This window comes from Dermacentor variabilis, unplaced genomic scaffold (assembly GCF_050947875.1).
Source record: "Dermacentor variabilis isolate Ectoservices unplaced genomic scaffold, ASM5094787v1 scaffold_14, whole genome shotgun sequence".
Taxonomy (NCBI): Eukaryota; Metazoa; Arthropoda; class Arachnida; order Ixodida; family Ixodidae; genus Dermacentor; species Dermacentor variabilis.
The window spans coordinates 12,322,979-12,341,426 of record NW_027460302.1 but is presented as its reverse complement, the minus strand read 5'-3'; the positions used below and the strand labels follow the sequence as shown (position 1 = coordinate 12,341,426).

Below are 18,448 nucleotides of genomic sequence, written 5' to 3'. Positions count from 1 at the left end.
GTGAATGCCCATGCAATATCGCCGACTACCTCGCCAGTACTCAGTGGAGCTCTTGACGACCGTCCCGTTAGCAATCACCAGGCCGCTACCTGTCGCCGCAGCACCGTCCATACACTGGCCCAGCCCGGGGCCGCTCTGCGAGCCCATATCTGGAAAACTAAAAGCAGCAACTGATACAGGTGCGGTTGCTGTTCGTCGAACTGACGAAGATCCTCCGCCTCCGCAGAAGACGCCAAAGAGACTACCTGAACGACATAACAAAAATACGCCGCTGTCTCGACGACGTCTGGAAGCAAGGAATACGCCAATGAAAGACGACCTGACGACGCCACGTATCAGCCATAGGTCAATGCAATGCAGCCGTGATCCAACGCCAGGACCTAACTGTAACGCAAGACAAAGACCCACCGACCTCGACGTGCTTCTAGACGGCCACGCAGTCACCGCCTTAGCGGACACAGGGACCGATTACTCTGTCATGAGTGGACACATCACCGTCCAGTTGAAGAAAGTTAAGACTGCATGGGAACGCCCTCAATTTCGGACCACTGGAGGACACCTCATTATGCCAAATGAAATCTGCATGGCAAAAATTACCGTTCATGACCGAACTTCCCCTACAACCTTCGTTATCCTCCTACAGTGTTCACGAGATGTCATTCTCGGCATGGACTTCCTGAACCAACATGGCACAATCATCAACCTGAAGTCGAAATCGATAACGCTATCGAAAGATTAAGCGATACCACCGAAGAGCTCTCATAGTAACCATGCCTTGAGTGCGCTCGAAGACCAAGTGAGCATCCCACCGCGCTCCAGCACTATTATTTCTGTCGGCACCGGAACACCCGCTGACGTAGAAGGCGTCATCGAGGGTGACCAACGTCTACTACTCGACCGTGAAATTTGTGTCGCAAGAGGAATCGCCCGACTGCACAGAGGAAAAACGAAAGTGTTGCTTACACACTTTAGCCAGGAGCTCAAACATATCAACAAGGGCATGACGATCGCATACATCGAGGAAATTCTGGAGACCAGCAATGTGTTTGTCCTCTCGGATTCTGCCGCATCTACCCCGACGACCGTAGTGCCCACACCAGACTTCGACATAAACCCAAGTCTCCCCATGACTAAGTAGCAACAGCTCAGAAGTCTGTTTAGACGTTACAGAGACTGCTTTTTGACGTCATCGAGGATTCGACAAACACCTGTCGCAAAGCATCGCACAATAACTGAAGAGTGCACTCGACCACTCCGCCAGAGCCCTTATCGAGTTTCGATGAAAGAATGTGAAGCTATTAGGCAACAAGTCAACGAAGTGCTGCGCGACGACATCATCCAGCCGTCGAAAAGCCCATGGGCAACTCCTGTAGTCTTGGTGAAGAGAAAGGACGGAACCCTAAGTTTCTGTGTCGATTATTCTTGACTTAAACAAGATCAGGAGAAGTACATATACCCCATCCCACAGATAGACGATGCAGTGGATCGGCTCTGCAACCCTAAATATTTCTCGTCGATGGATCTCAAGTCTGGCTACTGGCAAATAGAAGTCGATGAGAGAGATCGTGAAAATACAGCCTTCATCACGCCAGACAGTCTCTACGAGTTCAAGGTCATGCCATTCGGACTGTGCTCGATGCCTGCAACGTTCCAGTAGCAGACCTGTCTTGTTTACTAGGCTGAAGTCGTCATTTATGCCGAAAATTTCAACAATCACTTTAGGCGGCTTGCAACAGCACTAGAGGCCATCAAGTCATCAGGGCTCACTCTGAAGCCGGAAAAGTGCCACTTCACCTACGATGAGCTTCTGTACCTGGGCTACATCATCAGCAAATCTGCAGTCCACCCCGACCCACAGAAGACAGCCGCCATCGGAAAGTTCCACCAGCCCACCGACAAGAAGGCAGTGTGTAGATTTTTTGGCATGTGTGCTGCAGGTGCTTTGTCAAGAACTTTTCACACATCACTGAGCCGTTGACACATGTAGCTAAATGTGATGTCGAGTTCAAGTGGGTAACACTGCAGGCTGATGCACTTGAACAACTCAAACAACGAATGCAGCCACCACCAGTACTTGCGCACTTCGACGAGTATGCTGATACCAAAATCAATTCCAACACTGGCAGCCTAGGCCTCGGTGCTGTTCTGGTGATGCTGTTACGGGTGATAGCTTACGCTGTCCAGTCGCTGACAAAAGCGGAAGGCAATTATTCTATGACTGAAAAGGAATGTCTCGCCATCATTTGGGCTGCAGCAAAATTTCGCCCTAACCTATATGGCAGGCCATTCAAAGTCATCAGCAACCATCACACATGCTGGCTAGCGAATTTAAAGGATCCTTCAGGATGGCTGGCGTGGTGGAGCCTCAGACTACAAGAATACGACATCACTGTAACCTAAAAGTCTGGACGAAAGCACTCTGATGTCGATTGCCTATCACGCACCCCCATTGACCCACCGCTGCAAGATGACGAGGATGATGACGCCTTCCTTGGAATAATAAACGCGGAAGACTTCGCTGAACAGCAACAAGCAGACCTGGGGCTAAAAAGCCTCGAGTATAGGCAAACCTCGATATAACGAACCTCGATTTAACAAAATTTGCTATGTAACCAAATATTTTTATTTCCCGGTCTTAGTTGCATCAAAAGTCGTGTATTCATCTTTCGCAATTTAACGAAGTAACTTCGTGGCCCAATGTCGATTGAACGAAGTTTTCGGCGTTTTTCAATCGGAGCCCGTATGGCTAGTAAATCTAGCAAAAAGAAAAAAAGCGATGTCGGCCGAGGTAAAAGTTACCTTATTTCAGGCGTCCTTGTCAATGAAAAGTTTGAGCCAACCGCTGTCAAAGCGAACGCGCCGGGACGCGGTATAGGCAGGAAGCACCGCAGCGCCATTTGTCGTGCTGGTAAAGAACTCGGAGAAACGAGTGAGCTGACGATTCCTTCTGGCACAAGAGGGATGGGGAGGGGGTGAACGCGCGGTAACATGATCAAGCTCGCGCTGGTGGGAGGGTGGGCAGGAACGAGCGCCTATCATGCTTTCTCCTCTGCACGCGCGTCCGTGCGCGGGCCACACGCTGCATCGATCTTCAAGGTAATCTTTTCACAGCAAGCCTAAACAGATGGTGCCTTTGCGCTCATTTTGTTGTTCCCACGCGTCTAGCATTGGGGGTTCATGTAATCTCAAGTTTCCGAGACACGGTATATGAAGAGCTCGCTCGCGTAGTGAATGCCGAGTTCGCGATCATCGAGTGAGATCTGTTAATTTTCGCCAGAGTTTGCGTGACACCGATAAAACTACGAGCCTTACTTTGCGTAGACTCTTTTCTATTGTCATCAATGCTCCCCATTTCTGGCGAAAACTGACTTTTATTTTTATTCTTTTTACTAAGGACCAATATTCGTATTTTTTTATACACTTTTGTTTTTAACGTGTGGGCGCCAGCTGCAGGCACTGGGCGCGGTCAGCTATATGGCATCCGAGATTTACGGAGCCGCGCGACGCAACACACGTGCATCTTGGACGCTGTGGGCCATGTCGATTCATTGCTCTCGGTGCAATGTGGGCTTGTACCCACGCCATTGTAGCCCGAACTTCTTGCGATTTGTTTATAAATGCTTACCAAGAAGATATTGTCCACTCCGAACGGTCTGGGAATTTGTGAAGTTGTATTACACGCTAAAACTTCAGAACCTCCAATTAACGAAGTTCGCAATTTAACGAAGTTTTCCGCTGCAAGTACAACTTCGTTGTATTGAGGTTCAATTGTATTTGGAAGGCCACACCGACATTGTCCCTAGGACATTTAAGCGAGGATTGTCTTCGTTCTCACTTCAAAACAACTTACTAGTAAAGAAGAACTTCTCCCCAGTTTGCGCCAACTACCTTCTTGTTGTTCCCTCAGCGCTGCGTCCAGAAGGACTGCAAGCCCTACATAACGATCCGACCGCTGGGCACCTCAGATTCTCTCGGACGCTATCAAGGATACACGAAAGGTATTACTGGCCACACCTAATCGCCAACGTTGCCCATTATGTCAAGACATGCCGAGACTGTCAGTGACGCAAGGCACCGCCAACAAGGCCAGCGGGATTACTACAGCTGATGGGGCCTCCTTGCCGACCAATTCAGTAGATTGGGATGAATTTGGCGAGACCCTTTCCGACGTCAACAACTGGAAATAAGTGAATCGTCCTGGCGACGGTCTACCTCACCCATTTCACTGGAACAAAAATTCTGCCGAAAGGTAGCACAGCCGAAGTGACGAAATTCTTTATCGAGAACATCCTGCTGCGACATGGCACCCCAGAAGTCCTCGTCACCGGCAGAGGAACGGCCTTTACAGGGGAGCTCACCCAAGCCATTATGCAGTAGTCAGACAAGACAGGAGGACAACTGTCTACCACTCACAGACAAATGGTCTTACGGAGCACCTTCGCCGACATGCTAGCAATGTACATCGACATCGAACACATGAACCTGGGATGCCGTCCTGCCATACATAGCCTTCGCTTACAACACGGCGGTGCAAGAAACAACACAGATCACCCCGTTCAAGCTGGTTTACGGCAGGAACCTGACGACTCTCGACGCCATGCTGCCGCACTTTACCGACGAAGAGAATCATGATGTCGCCACCTATCTCCAGCACGCCAAAGAAGCCCGACAACTCGCTCGCCTACAGATCAAGAACCAGCAGCGTACTGACAGCCGACACTACAACCTCCGACGGTGCTACGTCGAGTACCAGCCCTGCGACTGTGTTTGGGTTTGGACCCCGATACGGTGACGAAGACTCATTGAGAAACTATTGCGATGCAATTTCCAACCCTACAAGATTATCTGACGTATTCGTGAACTAAACTATGAGGTCGTGCCAGATGGCATTTCGCATTCACAGTGGCGCCGCGCACGATCTGAAGTGGCCCACATGGTGCGTCTTAAGCTCTTTTATGCACGCTCATGAACTTCCTTATTTTGTTGTTTCTTTGCTACGGGTGTTTTTGTTTATTACTTTCGTTTGTTTGCAGCATCGGGTCGATGCTTTTTAAGAGGGGGATATTAACGTGCACTTGTTTATCTTTATCGGGTGACCATGTTTCACCACCTAACAAATGTTGTCACACAGTGCAGGACGTGCCTGCATGTAACGGAAGTTTCTGAAATGTTATCGATGGTTCCATCCGCTGTCTGTCACCAAACCTTGTCTAATCTGATGGCATGTACGCACGATGCAAATAGTGTAGAACTTTGTGGAAGAAACGCGGGTCCCAGTGATTACTCTGGAACATTTGACAACTGATGTATAAAAGCCGACGCGCTTGAGCCGCTGATCAGATTTTCACCGATCACCGACTGTGTTTGCCGCTGTCGCCATTCTTTAAGTGTAGCCTGTTTTGGGGGGCACAGGTTCGCCCAATAAAGTCAGTTTCATCTCTCACAGCATTGCTACTGTGTTCTTTATACGTCACTACTACGTGACAATATGGAGTCCGGTCGAAGTCTCTTTGTCAAAGTTAGCATGCCCAGGAGGCCCTTATGCAAAAAAATGGTCAGGCGTGCAGACAGGACACAAGAGAAGTGGACAACACGAACGCCGACTGTCAACTGAAGGGAGCACTGAGGCGAAAAGAAGAAAGAAGACACAAAACTCATCTGCGCAAGCTCTGGAATGGCATCACCACATGTCAGTCGGGTACATGTGCCGGTCTACGTGAGAGATACCTGCTAAGGCTCTGAATCTCTTCCTTATTTAAGGTAATCGAAGGTTGACTCACACACACGCTTCCACCATTATAGATATGCCATGCCTCTACCATAAGAACCTTGCTGGCACTGCCAGTACTTGTTAATTGCAGTTGCCATTGATCAGCTTATGCAAAGGCACTGTGTTTTCTTGTACTGCACAATAATTGTGAAGCTATGCATGCAGAATTTTGAGACAAACCTTTCAGTAACACTGGGCATTTGACCAGATAGCCTCCATTTGTGCTGAAAACATTGTGATGGCTGTGGCTTTATCTGGATAAGGGCACACACACATTCATGACTCACAAAATTAAATACAAGAGTTCCTAGCACAAAAGCGGAACTCTTCCAACTTCAGCATGGTGCTGGAGCACTGCATTTCCTGGAGAGTTCACAGAAGCCATCTTAGGTGTGTTCCAGAAACGTTGCTGAGAAAATCACGCTGCCTAGGTATACCACGCATGTCTACTGCTGCAGGGCCAACACAATGGTGTCCATTAGTCTATGAAATGGTGGGGATAAGTGCAAACTAAAAGGCAGAATTCAGTTTCATTAAGCCTCATTAGTCATCCTGAAAGCAATTTTCTCTCTGTTTCCATAAGAGCATCAAGTTCCATTTGCCAACAACACCTGTTTGGGTCAGCTGATGTGAAGTAGTGCATGTGTCATTGATGAAAGGGGAATTATCACTAGGAGTATGTCTGTCATCCCACAGAGCTGCCTACGTAGCTATCGCATCTGAATATAATATGGCCATCCGCTCAGCCAAGAATTACTTTTTTTCTGAAACAGTACCTCATCTGCTCACAACTAATCCTAAGACGTTTTGGAACATTATTAACGTACGCAACCCAAAGAAATTGTTCTGAAAACTGCCGATGGATTTCCTGTCCCCCGTGAGCTTTGCTCAACGGTTTTTAACAACACATTCTCGCTATCTTTTTCTGACGCTCTAATAGATACTTCACTGTCCGCACGTGCCTTTACGTACCCTGAGATGGAGCCAATTTCGATCGACTTAGATGGCATATACAATTTGATTAAGAAAGCTAAACTTTCTTCATCGGCAGGTGTTGATACCATAAATTACAAATTCCTTAGGAGTACTGTAGTGTATTCATCTGCTTTCTTGTAATATATTTTTATGTAGTCTTTGCAGAGTTCAACACTTCCAGATGACTGGAGGACGGCGAAGGTGATTCCAGTCCACAAATCTAGTGATACACATAACCCCTTAAACTACCGGCCAATCTCCTTAACTTCTCTATACCATGCAAATTATTAAAGCACATAATCTACTGCAACCTGATTAGCTTTCTCGAGTCCAATAATTTTTTTGCGTCACAGCAGCATGGTTTTCGCAAAAAATTATTCTTGTGAGACTCAATTATTAACCTTTACTAATGATTTGTCTTCCACTTTAGATCGAGCATCAGTTATTGATTGCATCCTCCTTGACTTCGCGAAAGCTTTCGACACCGTCTCACATCGACTACTATTACTGAAACTTAGCACACTCCATCTTGATTGTAATTTGCTTAAGTGGATTGAATGTTTCTTGCATAATAGAACACAGTACATTTCTGTTAATGATCATGACTCTAAATCATGCAATGCAACATCGGGTGTTCCTCAGGGGTCAGTCCTAGGGCCTCTTCTTTTTCTAATTTATATTAATGGCCTGCCTGATTCTGTTACTTCTAACATAAGGCTCTTTGCAGACGACTGCGTCCTGTACCGCGTAATTTCTAATGAGTCTGACTTCTCCGTTCTTCAATCTGACCTAAATAAAATTTCTTCTTAGCGTGATGCATGGCTTATGAAACTAAACATTAACAAATGTAAAGCAATGAGGGTGTCTCGAAAGATTAACCAGTCCATTTCTTAGGGCTATGATCTTAATGGTTGCCCTCTTCAGTTGGTCGACAGCTAAAAGTATCTAGGCGTCCATATCACTAATAATCTGTCATGGCAGAAGCACATCCACCATGTTATTAGCAAAGCTAACAGTTCACTTGGTTTTCTTTGGTGGAATTTCCGGCTCGCTACCATTCCGTTGAAACTACTACTAGTATATAAAACACTCGTGCGTTTTAAACTCGAGTACGCTTCATCGATATGGGACCCATACACTAGCTCGTTAACACAGTCCATAGAATCGGTTCAGAACCGCTCAGTTAGGTTTGTCCTCTCTAACTATATCGCTTACCCAGCATTTCTTGCATGAAGCAAGAGCTTGAGCTACCTCTTTCTGCCTCTCTAACTACTATTGCTTAGCCAGCGTTTCTCGCATGAAACAAGAGCTTGAACTACCTCTTTCTACTAGACGTCGAATTTCCCACTTAGGCTTGTTTCATAAAATATACTACACTAATAATGAGCTAAAAATGACACTTTTTTCGCCACCGAGCCATTTGTCATACCGTATTGATCACCGAATGAAGGTTGGGGTGCCCCAGTGTAAAAGCAATGTATGCCTCGAAGCCTTCATCCCGAAAACAAGTCAAGACCGGAATCGCCTTCCCGCATCCTATCGTCACTATCACAGACCATGACGTGTTCAAGTCTGCTATCTGTGACCATGTGCTGCCTCATTAGCCATTTGTCTTTTTTTATTGCCACTCCTCTCTGTAATGCCTGTACGGCCATGAGAGTAAATAAATGAAATGAAATGAAACTTCTGGTAGTCAACAATGAAATGCAGACTGTGACCATTTATTTTTTTCAACCAGCACCAGAAGTGATGTCCGAGGACTCTTTTATGGTATGATTTTAAAAAAATTAATCCTGGGTTGCTTCACTTTCTTTTGGAGCTACACAGTAAGGGTTTTGTTAAATCAGTGTCACAATCTCCTGTGATTATTCAGAACTTCGTCAGTGGCATCTGAATGACAACTGACATCAACAAGATTTCTGCAGTGTACCAATTGGTGTGACAGACTGAGAAGGCCCTTGGCTCTCATCTGATGATAAACTTGCACTCATGTCACTGATAGCTCAGTGGCTTGTTCTCCATGCTGTACTGCAATCACCTCTATGTTCAAAGTGAACAGTGAAACTTTTTAAAGTGAAATCATTTAACACCATTTGCCTCTTATCTTAAATGACTTTCATTTTCAGCAGCTGACCCAAGCAGAGAACACCCTCAAATCAGCTGCCACAGCATTGCAAACTGGCTTCTCCAATGTCCTCAAGCACAACAAAGGGCTCCTGCTAGCACACGCTGCTACGTATCAAAAGGGCGATGGGAAATACTTAGAAGTCTGTTACATCTCAAAACAGCGATAAGCATTCCTTGACTGCTTCCCACGAGGCAGCCCTTTCATCAGCCCCTGCCTAGATGGCGACAGGGCCCGACATAGGCTGTGACGCGCAAACAAAGGAGCTCACTTCAAGGTGACAACAACCACTGCCCTCCGTGGAAGCAGTAAATACCGCGAAGGCCACTCTACCGACCCTGACAAGCTGATCGTCGCAGAGAATCCATTAATTGATGCAAGGGGCTAATGTCTATGGCTTCCATGGGAACTGCATCCACTTCAGGTTCCCAAATTGTCATGTGGCTGCCTCGTTTGCAGGGGCAACATTGGAGGTAGAATCTGGCAGAGCGGTGCAACGTCAAGGGTGGGATTTTGCAAACGATTCAACGATTTGCAATTGGCTGAGACACAGCCATCAGATTCCCTAGTCTGGTCATTTATGGAAATGAACTGCTTTATTAAAAGAGGGCACCTTTGGTGCAGTGATGTGTCCCTATGTGTGCTCAGACATGTAGTGAGCTCAGATATTTAAAGTGCTCCTACATGGAGTGGGCTTCCATATCTGGAGGCAGTATAAATTATGTAAAATAAACCCTTTTCTTTTGCTTCTACTCCCCAGACGTACTCATCCCTATGCCTGGAAAATTCCTGACCTAAATGCTACCCACAAGCCGCAACAATGCATAGGATGCTCAAATGTTTGACTGTCTACATAATAATTAACTCAATCACATCAGTGCTTATAATACAGGATGCTGGACACCAGCAGAAAAATCATTTATTACAACAGCTTAACCCACTGCCCCACTCAGAGTTAAAGGCACACTAAAGGCAAATACTAAGTCAAAGTGGGTTGTTTAATTATTCCACAAACCTCACAATGCTTGTGAGGTTTGTGCTAAGAAGAGACTTAGTTTACGAGAAAATTTCATCTCAAGGGCTCGGATACCTTTTCTAAAATTCAAACCTCCCGCCACCAACTGGGGTAGTGGTAACGCTGCATTTGCCATCACCACTCTTTGCTGCCATCGGTGCCTGAGAGACGGCGGTACTGAGCCAAGATAAATAAAAATCAAGCGGTGGGTTCACCACCGCAGCTGCTTTTTGATCAAGTAGCGTAGACCGTATCCCGCAACATCATGTGGAAGTTGAATTCTCTGCTACTTGCAGTTTGTTCGAGTTTCGAGAGCCAGGAAAACCAGCACAGCACTAGGGGATAAAGAAACTACTGAAACACGAAAGTGTGGTTGGCGTGGAACTGAGCAAAAACGAAACCTTTCAACCATTCGCGTCGTTGTCAAGGGTAATTTCAATTAGTTTTTTCTAGAAATGGACAAGTAGCATTTTATTTCATCTTATAATACAATACAAGAGTGTTTTTTGCAACGAATGACTGAGTACTAGTGACAGAATTTAACTGAGGAGTGCCTCATCAGGCAAGTACTTGGACGTCCCAGGGGAGTCTCTAATTATGTCCTGCATTTACCTCAATTTCTCAATTGCTGAGTCTCTGTTCGTAATAATATTGACACCTTAAAGGTTATGGAGCACTAATCTGTCGCTCTAGCTTGACTTAATATTTGCCCTTAGTGTCCCTTTAAGAAGTTCTAAACTAAAACATCAATTGTGAGGTTTAACGTTCCAAAGGTGCACAGTGAGCTGAGGGATGCAGTAGTAGATGCTTCTGGATCAAGTTTGACCCCTTTTTCAAAATGCACCCAAAGCGCACTGCACAAGCATTTTTTTGCGATCTTCTCCCATCGACGAAATGTGGCCACAGCCGCCGGGAATCAAGCCCATGACCTCATGATTAGCATGGAGCAAGGAAAGCGTAGGAGAGACTCCGGCCAGGACAAACGTGTTGGAGAAAGTGTGGCGGAAGTCACGTGCTGTTTTTCGCAAAGGAGCACTGGCACTTGTACCCCAAACATCAACACTGCCATAGCAACCGCACTCCTGACACTCTCACTGCTGCTCTTGACCTCTGAAAAGTAGGTTTTTTTGGCCCGTGTCTTTCTCGCAGCAGATTCTGTTCACGAGACAAGCCGATGTTGGAGCGTGGTATGTAAGCTTGAAAGTTTTGTTTAGGGCCTATGAGCAGGAGTGTCAGCCAGCAACAGAGACACTCGAGTAACTGTGTGTGTGTGTGTGTGTGTGTGTGTGTGTGTGCGTGCGTGCGTGTGTGTGTGTGTGTGTGTGTGTGTGTGTGTGTGTGTGTGTGTGTGTGTGTGTGTGTGTGTGTGTGTGTGTGTGTGTGTGTGTGTGTGTGTGTGTGTGTGTGTGTGTGTGTGTGTGTGTGTGTGTGTGTGTGTGTGTGTGTGTGTGTGTGTGTGTGTGTGTGTGTGTGTGTGCTTGCGCGCGCGGTTGCTACATAACACGATCTACTGAGGAATGCTTACAAAAGTGTCGCAACAATATCAACCCCAAGGTTGGTTCTGTGGCAATGCTTTTTTATGGCATTTCATCTGTGGCTCAAGGAGACTGCAAATCAAGCACAGCAAATTCGCCAACTTTTTCAGTCACACAAGGCTATTGCAACAACTTAGTGCAACATTATTTTTACCTTTATGTGCATATGCATTGATGTTTATAATGTCAAAGTCCTGCCCAAAAAATAAAGGCATGTGCAGTAACCCCCATCACTCCCTTCTTTGCTTTTTGCTACTGTGCCTTCTTCCCATTTCAACCAAGCAGCCCAGCTGCAAGTCGTTTTGCACTAACCAGTGGCTTGGGCAGAACTGGCTTGTTGCAATAAATATTTCCCCTTTGATTTATTTCATAAATCAAAATTACAATAGCACCTTCAAGTGCAATATTTCAGGACAAGCTCTTGTGGTTGAAACCATCTTGTTTGTTCATGTGCAACATAACATGCATCTCAAACTAGCAGGTCTTAAAAAGTGCACAGCAAAAATTAAAATTGACATACAGAACAAGCCAATGAATAATGCGTAAAGGTGAAAATAGGTCAGGTTAATTTTATCCTGCTGATTCGAGACATAAAGAAGAAGTTTATTCTTTCTTTCAGAATACAAAAGAAGTGAAGCAAGAGCTAAAGGCCTGACAGGGGCTCTTGCTCAAGTCAGCATTTCAAGCGGAGAAAGCGCACATACAAGAAATGAAATGTGATGCAATTCCATTGAATATACAAACACAAATTATGCAATTTACTACAAACTAGCGATGTAAATAAAGAGAGTAGTTATTTTAGCAGAAAATTACAGATATAAAGCAATATTCACATATATGGTGTAAATGCATTCTAATACATAAAAATACTGACAACAATTTTTGCTCAGGATAACTCAGACAATTATTTAAAACATCGTTTTTCACACATTCACGCTACACTTAAAGTATTCAAAACGCACAAAAATGAAATAAAAGTAAAATTTCCATTAAGAAGAAAACGTCAATTTTGCACAGTACCATATACTAACCTTCTGTCTTCTTTTTTATTGATGTGTTTATTAAAGTTGATTTCCTGCCCTATTCCATTTAACAGAATGGGATTTCGATAGTTTATATACTGTCTACCATAATTAGCTCTAATTTGCAGTGTCCTTATGATGTTTCTTCTCAAGCAGTACTGTGGTGTAGGTTTAATTGACGCAATTCTGTATAGTATCTTTTATATGCGGTATTAGTTTATAAATATATACCGTGGTTACATTTAGTATTTAATCCTTAAGAAACAGTTATGAGTATGTAAGCCCTGCAGTCATCCATGACAGTTCTCAATATCTTGCAAAACCCGTTTCTCTAATACACTGCCAAATTGCAAGAAATGTATGCTTTAATAAGAGTTAAGGCAAGCATTAACTTTAGTAACATAGGTAATAGTTTATAGACTACAGGAGAGCGTCATTGGCTTCAGCACTTTCTCAGTTGTAACATTCGGTGTTGTTCAATTTTCAGTACAAATAGTCCATTATAATGACAAAAATGCATGGAAACTGATTGACAATGTCTCAGCAAATTTCAACATGCATTACATGCAGATAATTTTCAATCTATATTTATAATTTCAATAACAGTAGCTAGCTATGTTGCAGCACAGCATCTAATTGATCATTTCAATGTTCAATATTGGTTTAAATATGTGTTTAAATATATAACTTTTTCTTTTGCAAATCATTAATGAAATGTGCTGCCTAACATACGCATGTCAATCTTGAAACAGCCCATCACAAATTTTGTAGCAAGCCTTTATACAAAAATTGCTGGCTCTCCCGTAATCGAAATTAAATGTAAGCATGAAATGGCAACCGGCAAAGCAGATTGGTTGGAGATTATACTAGCCACCATCTTAAAATGGGTGTAGTGCATGTTCGCAACGGCGCATCCCACCCCGCCATACTGTGTCCGCATGGACGCTGCCCAGCTGGAAGACCAGCTGAAGGCGGCAGACACCAGGCAGACAGAGCGCCTTAAGGATGTGCACCGCAGTGTGACGCTATCGCTTCTTGAGGCAATGCAAAACCCATGCTGCAGAACTCGCCGACCGCTGGTGTTCAAAAGAGCACAGTGCCAAAAAACGACAAGGAAGGGTATGGTACCCTGTATCTGCCTTTTGAACATCGCTTTTGGAAATGACAAATACAACTTCAGCGTACTAGAAGTTACAGCAAGAGTGATATTGTGAACAAACACTAGGAAGAACTCTGAAGCAATATTTTGTAACTTGTTTGGGCAGTAGCTAGACCATGTAATGCAGCCCTGTACAAAGGGTTGGGGGCCAGAGACTGCATTTTCTGACGTTTTGACTGGTTGCCCAGACGATCTCGTTTTTTTTCTGGCAACTTGCTGGATGTTCTTGTTTGAGTGCCCGGATAACAGCTCTGGCTTTTTGCTCAAGGTCACTTGAAGGCCGCCGACAACAGGCGCTAAAAGCATTGCATGCTTAAAATGGTACGAGTTTTTCCACAACAAATTCTTGACAACTGCATGCTAAGTACAAGTTGCACCAGAGCTTAATTCTTAAAAGATTCTTGAGACATTGTGTAAAAGCAGTTCCTAAATTGTCACGCAACTTCATGGATAATTTTCAAACCATCACCATAACAACAAAGGAAGAGGCAAAGATAATTCCAATACAATAATCAGGAAGTAAAACAGCTTTCCAATCACAGGTCAATATCCTTGCCTTGCACCCGTGCTTTTTGTGCAAATTCTAACACAAGTACCCAAATACAAAGAAAAAAACGAGTATATCACCACCTTTGCATCATGAGTTCTGCCAAAGTCAGTATACTGTAACATGGCTAGTAGAACTAGCTGACGGCATAGACAACTAAAAACAAGCAGACCTAACCTGCTTGACTTTTCTAAAATGTTTGGTCATGTATCAAACAAATAACTAATTGAAGAAATCAAATCAGTATACTCAACATAATCAATATACTCTCAGGTATCTAAGGACTACATTACTGGTCGCACTCAATATGCACTGATTTGATAAAGCCTCAGATATAGCACACGACTCCCCAGGGTTCTAGGTTATATCCTATTGTCTACATTAACAACCCAGCTATTGTAATCCATGTTAGCATGCAACCGTCTGCAGACGCCTGTAGGCTAAATCACGAAATGAACTCAGATGCAGATCATGCAAAACTGATCAACTTCAAGATGATTTAAAAGCTTCAAGTTGTGTAGTAGTAATAAACAATTCATAACATACGCAGAAGTCCACTGCTAACAGTAAAACCATAAAAATATCGGGTAAACAAACTCATTTTACTCTTATTACTTTCAATGTACTCACTCTGACCAGGTCAACACAACTGCTCTGAACCTGCTTTTGTACAAGAAGTGCCAACAGCACCTAGGACCTCGTGAAACTAAACTACTGGCATATAATCGTTACTTAATATTTGTTAAAGGATATGGCAACACAATATCGTAGGCAACAAAGAAGTTCTGTCGTGATTGCAGCCACAGAGACCTTCGAGATCACTAGTTCGCCTCAGGTCACCATGTCGAAGAGTTTGTCTCTCACAAAAGCTCTACCATGCTACAACTTTCCCAACTGCGTTTTGCACCAGGTCACCAAAGTCGCCCATGATATACTGCCACAGACACTAAGTCTGATATAAAAATAACACCGACATTACCAGCAACGCTGCTTAACAAATGAAGGTATCTTATTGCTGGAATTGCACGTCTAAAACTAAAGGGCCAAGTAATAAGCAACCAGATAACTACCAGATATAAACATGTTTGTAAATTTTAAGCAGGGCTTTGTTCTTTATTTATTATTTCCAGGAATATTTTACATATCAGTTTTCTCTTTTGGAACCCAGCAACATTCTTTAAGGATCATAGAAGAGGGCACAAAACCTGCAGATGCTTATCAACGTATTGTTTTATACTGAGTGCTTTCATCATCATCAACCTGGTTACGCCCACTGCAGGGCAAAGGCCTCTCCCATACTTCTCCAACAACCCCGGTCATGCACTAATTGTGGCCATGTCGTCCCTGCAAACTTCTTAATCTCATCCGCCCACCTAGCTTTCTGCCGCCCCCTGCTACGCTTCCCTTCCCTTGGAATCCAGTCCGTAACCCTTAATGACCTGCAGAAGGGCAGCGGATTGGGCGAGTTGGTGTTGCATGGTAACAATAAAACTCAAACAGTGCTAAACGAACAGGATTAGAATGAGAGGAGTTTTCAGCGCCGTGTTTGTCTCCTCCTCATTCTGGTCCCATTCGTTTAGCGCTGTTTGAATTTTATTGTTACCTTAATGACCATCGGTTATCTTCCCTCCTCATTACATGTCCTGCCCATGCGCATTTCTTTTTCTTGATTTCAACTAAGATGTCATTACCTCGCGTTTCTTCCCTCACCCAATCTGCTCTTTTCTTAATCCTTAACATTACACCTATCATTCTTCTTTCCATAGCTTGTTGCGTCGTCCTCAATTTGAGTAGAACCCTTTTCGTAAGCCTTCAGGTTTCTGCCCCATAGGTGAGTACTGGTAAGACACAGCTATTATACACTTTTCTCTTGAGGGATAATGGCAACCTGCTGTTCATGATCTGAGAATGCCTGCCAAACGCACCCCAGCCCATTCTTATTCTTCTGAATATTTCCGTGTCATGATCCGGATCCGCCGTCACTACCTGCCCTAAGTAGATGTATTCCCTTACCATTTCCAGTGCCTCACTACCTATTGTAAATTGCTGTTCTCTTCCGAGACAGTTAAACATTACTTTAGTTTTCTGCAGATTAATTTTTAGACCCACTCTTCTGCTTTGCCTCTCCAGGTCAGTGAGCATGCATTGCAATTGGTCCCTTGAGTTACTAAGCAAGGCCATATCAGCAAATCGCAAGTTACTAATGTATTCTCCATTAACTTTTATCTCCAATTCTTCCCTATCCAGGTCTCTGAATACCTCCTGTAAATACGCTGTGAATAGCATTGGAGAGATCATATCTCCCTGCCCGACGCCTTTCTTTATTGGGAATTTGTTTCTTCCCTTATGGAGGACTACGGTGGCTGTGGAGCCGCTATAGATATTTTTCAGTATTTTTACATACGCTCGTCTACACCCTAATTCCGTAATGCCTCCATGACTGCTGAGGTTTCGACAGAATCAAACGCTTTCTCATAATCAATGAAAGCTATATATAAGGGTTGGTTATATTCCGCACATTTCTCTATCAGCTGATTGATAGTGTGAATATGGTCTGTTGTTGAGTAGCCTTTACAGAATCCTGCCTGGTCCTAGGCTTGACAGAAGTCTAAGGTGTTCCTGATTCTATTTGCGATTACCTTAGTAAATAGTTTGTAGGCAACTGACAGTAAGCTGATCGGTCTATAATTTTTCATGTCTTTGGCGTCCCCTTTCTTATATATTAGGATTATGTTAGCGTTCTTCTAAGATTCTGGTACGCTCGAGGTCATGAGACATTGCGTATACACGGTGGCCAGTTTTTCTAGAACAATCTGCCCACCATCCTTCAACAAATCTGCTTTTACCTGATCCTCCCTAGCTGCCTTCCCCTTTTGCATAGCTCCCAAGGCTTTCTTTACTTCTTCCAGCGTTACCTGTGGGATTTCGAATTCCTCTAGACTATTTTCTCTTCCATTATCGTCGTGGGTGCCACTGGTACTGTATAAATCTCTATAGAACTCCTCAGCCACTTGAACTATCTCATCCATATTAGTAATGATATTGCCGGCTTTGTCTCTTAACGCACACATCTGATTCTTGCCTATTCCTAGTTTCTTCTTCACTGTTTTTAGGTTTCCTCCGTTCCTGAGAGCCTGTTCAATTCTATCCATATTATAGTTCTTGATGTCCGCTGTCTTACGCTTGTTGATTAACTTAGAAAGTTCTGCCAGTTCTATTCTAGCTGTAGGGTTAGAGGCTTTCATACATTGGCGTTTCTTGATCAGGTCTTTCATCTTCTGCGATAGCTTACTGGTTTCCTGTCTAACGGAGTTACCACCAACTTCTATTGAACACTCCTTAATGATGCCCACAAGATTGTCGTTCATTGCTTCAACACTAAGGTCCTCTTCCTGAGTTAAAGTCGAATACCTGTTCTGTAGCTTGATATGGAATTCCTCTATTTTCCCTCTTTTGAACTACTACAGCTATCAAAAATCTAATTACAGATCTGAAATCAGCACGAAAAATTACCTCTGACAGTGGAGTTTATGAAAGATTCACCCAAAATAAGAAAAAAATTTTTAAGACCCACTTCCCCCCTTAAGTTTCATAACAAGACCTGCCACCCTCTCGTTAATGCTATAGGATTCCTGTATGTTACCAGCTATATTCTTATTAATCAGGAATCCCACTCCTAGTTCTCGTCTCTCCGCTAAGCCCCGGTAGCACAGGACGTGCCCACTTTTTAGCACTGTATATGCTTCTTTTGGCCTCCTAGCTTTACTGAGCCCTACTATATCCGATTTACTGCCCTCTAATTCCTCCAATAGCACTGCTAGACTCGCCTCTTTAGATAACGTTCTAGCGTTAAACGTTGCCAGGTTCATATTCCAATGGCGGCCTGTTCCGGACTGAGTGCTTTACGTCTTTCTTTTTTTTCGACTTGCAGAGATCTTCGTTGTCGAGGCGTTCAACTGTATCTTGTACAGTCAACAAGGTCATCAACGTAGATGAACGTTCGCCTGCAGTACAAATTAATGTGTAGAGTATGCCAGTGCTCTTGCAAACCGTGCTACCGATTATTTCAGGAGTATAATTCTGTACGGCCATATTACGTGAAAAACGCGCTGGGTTATGTTTCCGTTGTCATCGGCTCTTTTATGCTGCACCAAGTCACACTGTGCCAGTCCACCAATCTATCTATTTTGTTGCCAATGACGCGAGTCCATGGCACGCTTATTTTTGCATGTGTTCACGCCTCTGTTGCCGTTACTGGCACATCGACCACTCACTCAACTGCCTCCCCCCCCCACACACA

General features: G+C 44.1%; 1 protein-coding gene across 4 annotated transcripts in view; it reads right to left on the bottom strand.

The window, feature by feature from the left end:
• Ufsp1 (UFM1 specific peptidase 1) overlaps positions 1-18,448 on the bottom strand; it is a 171,008-nt gene that overhangs the window by 151,926 nt on the left and 634 nt on the right. The window lies entirely within an intron of this gene.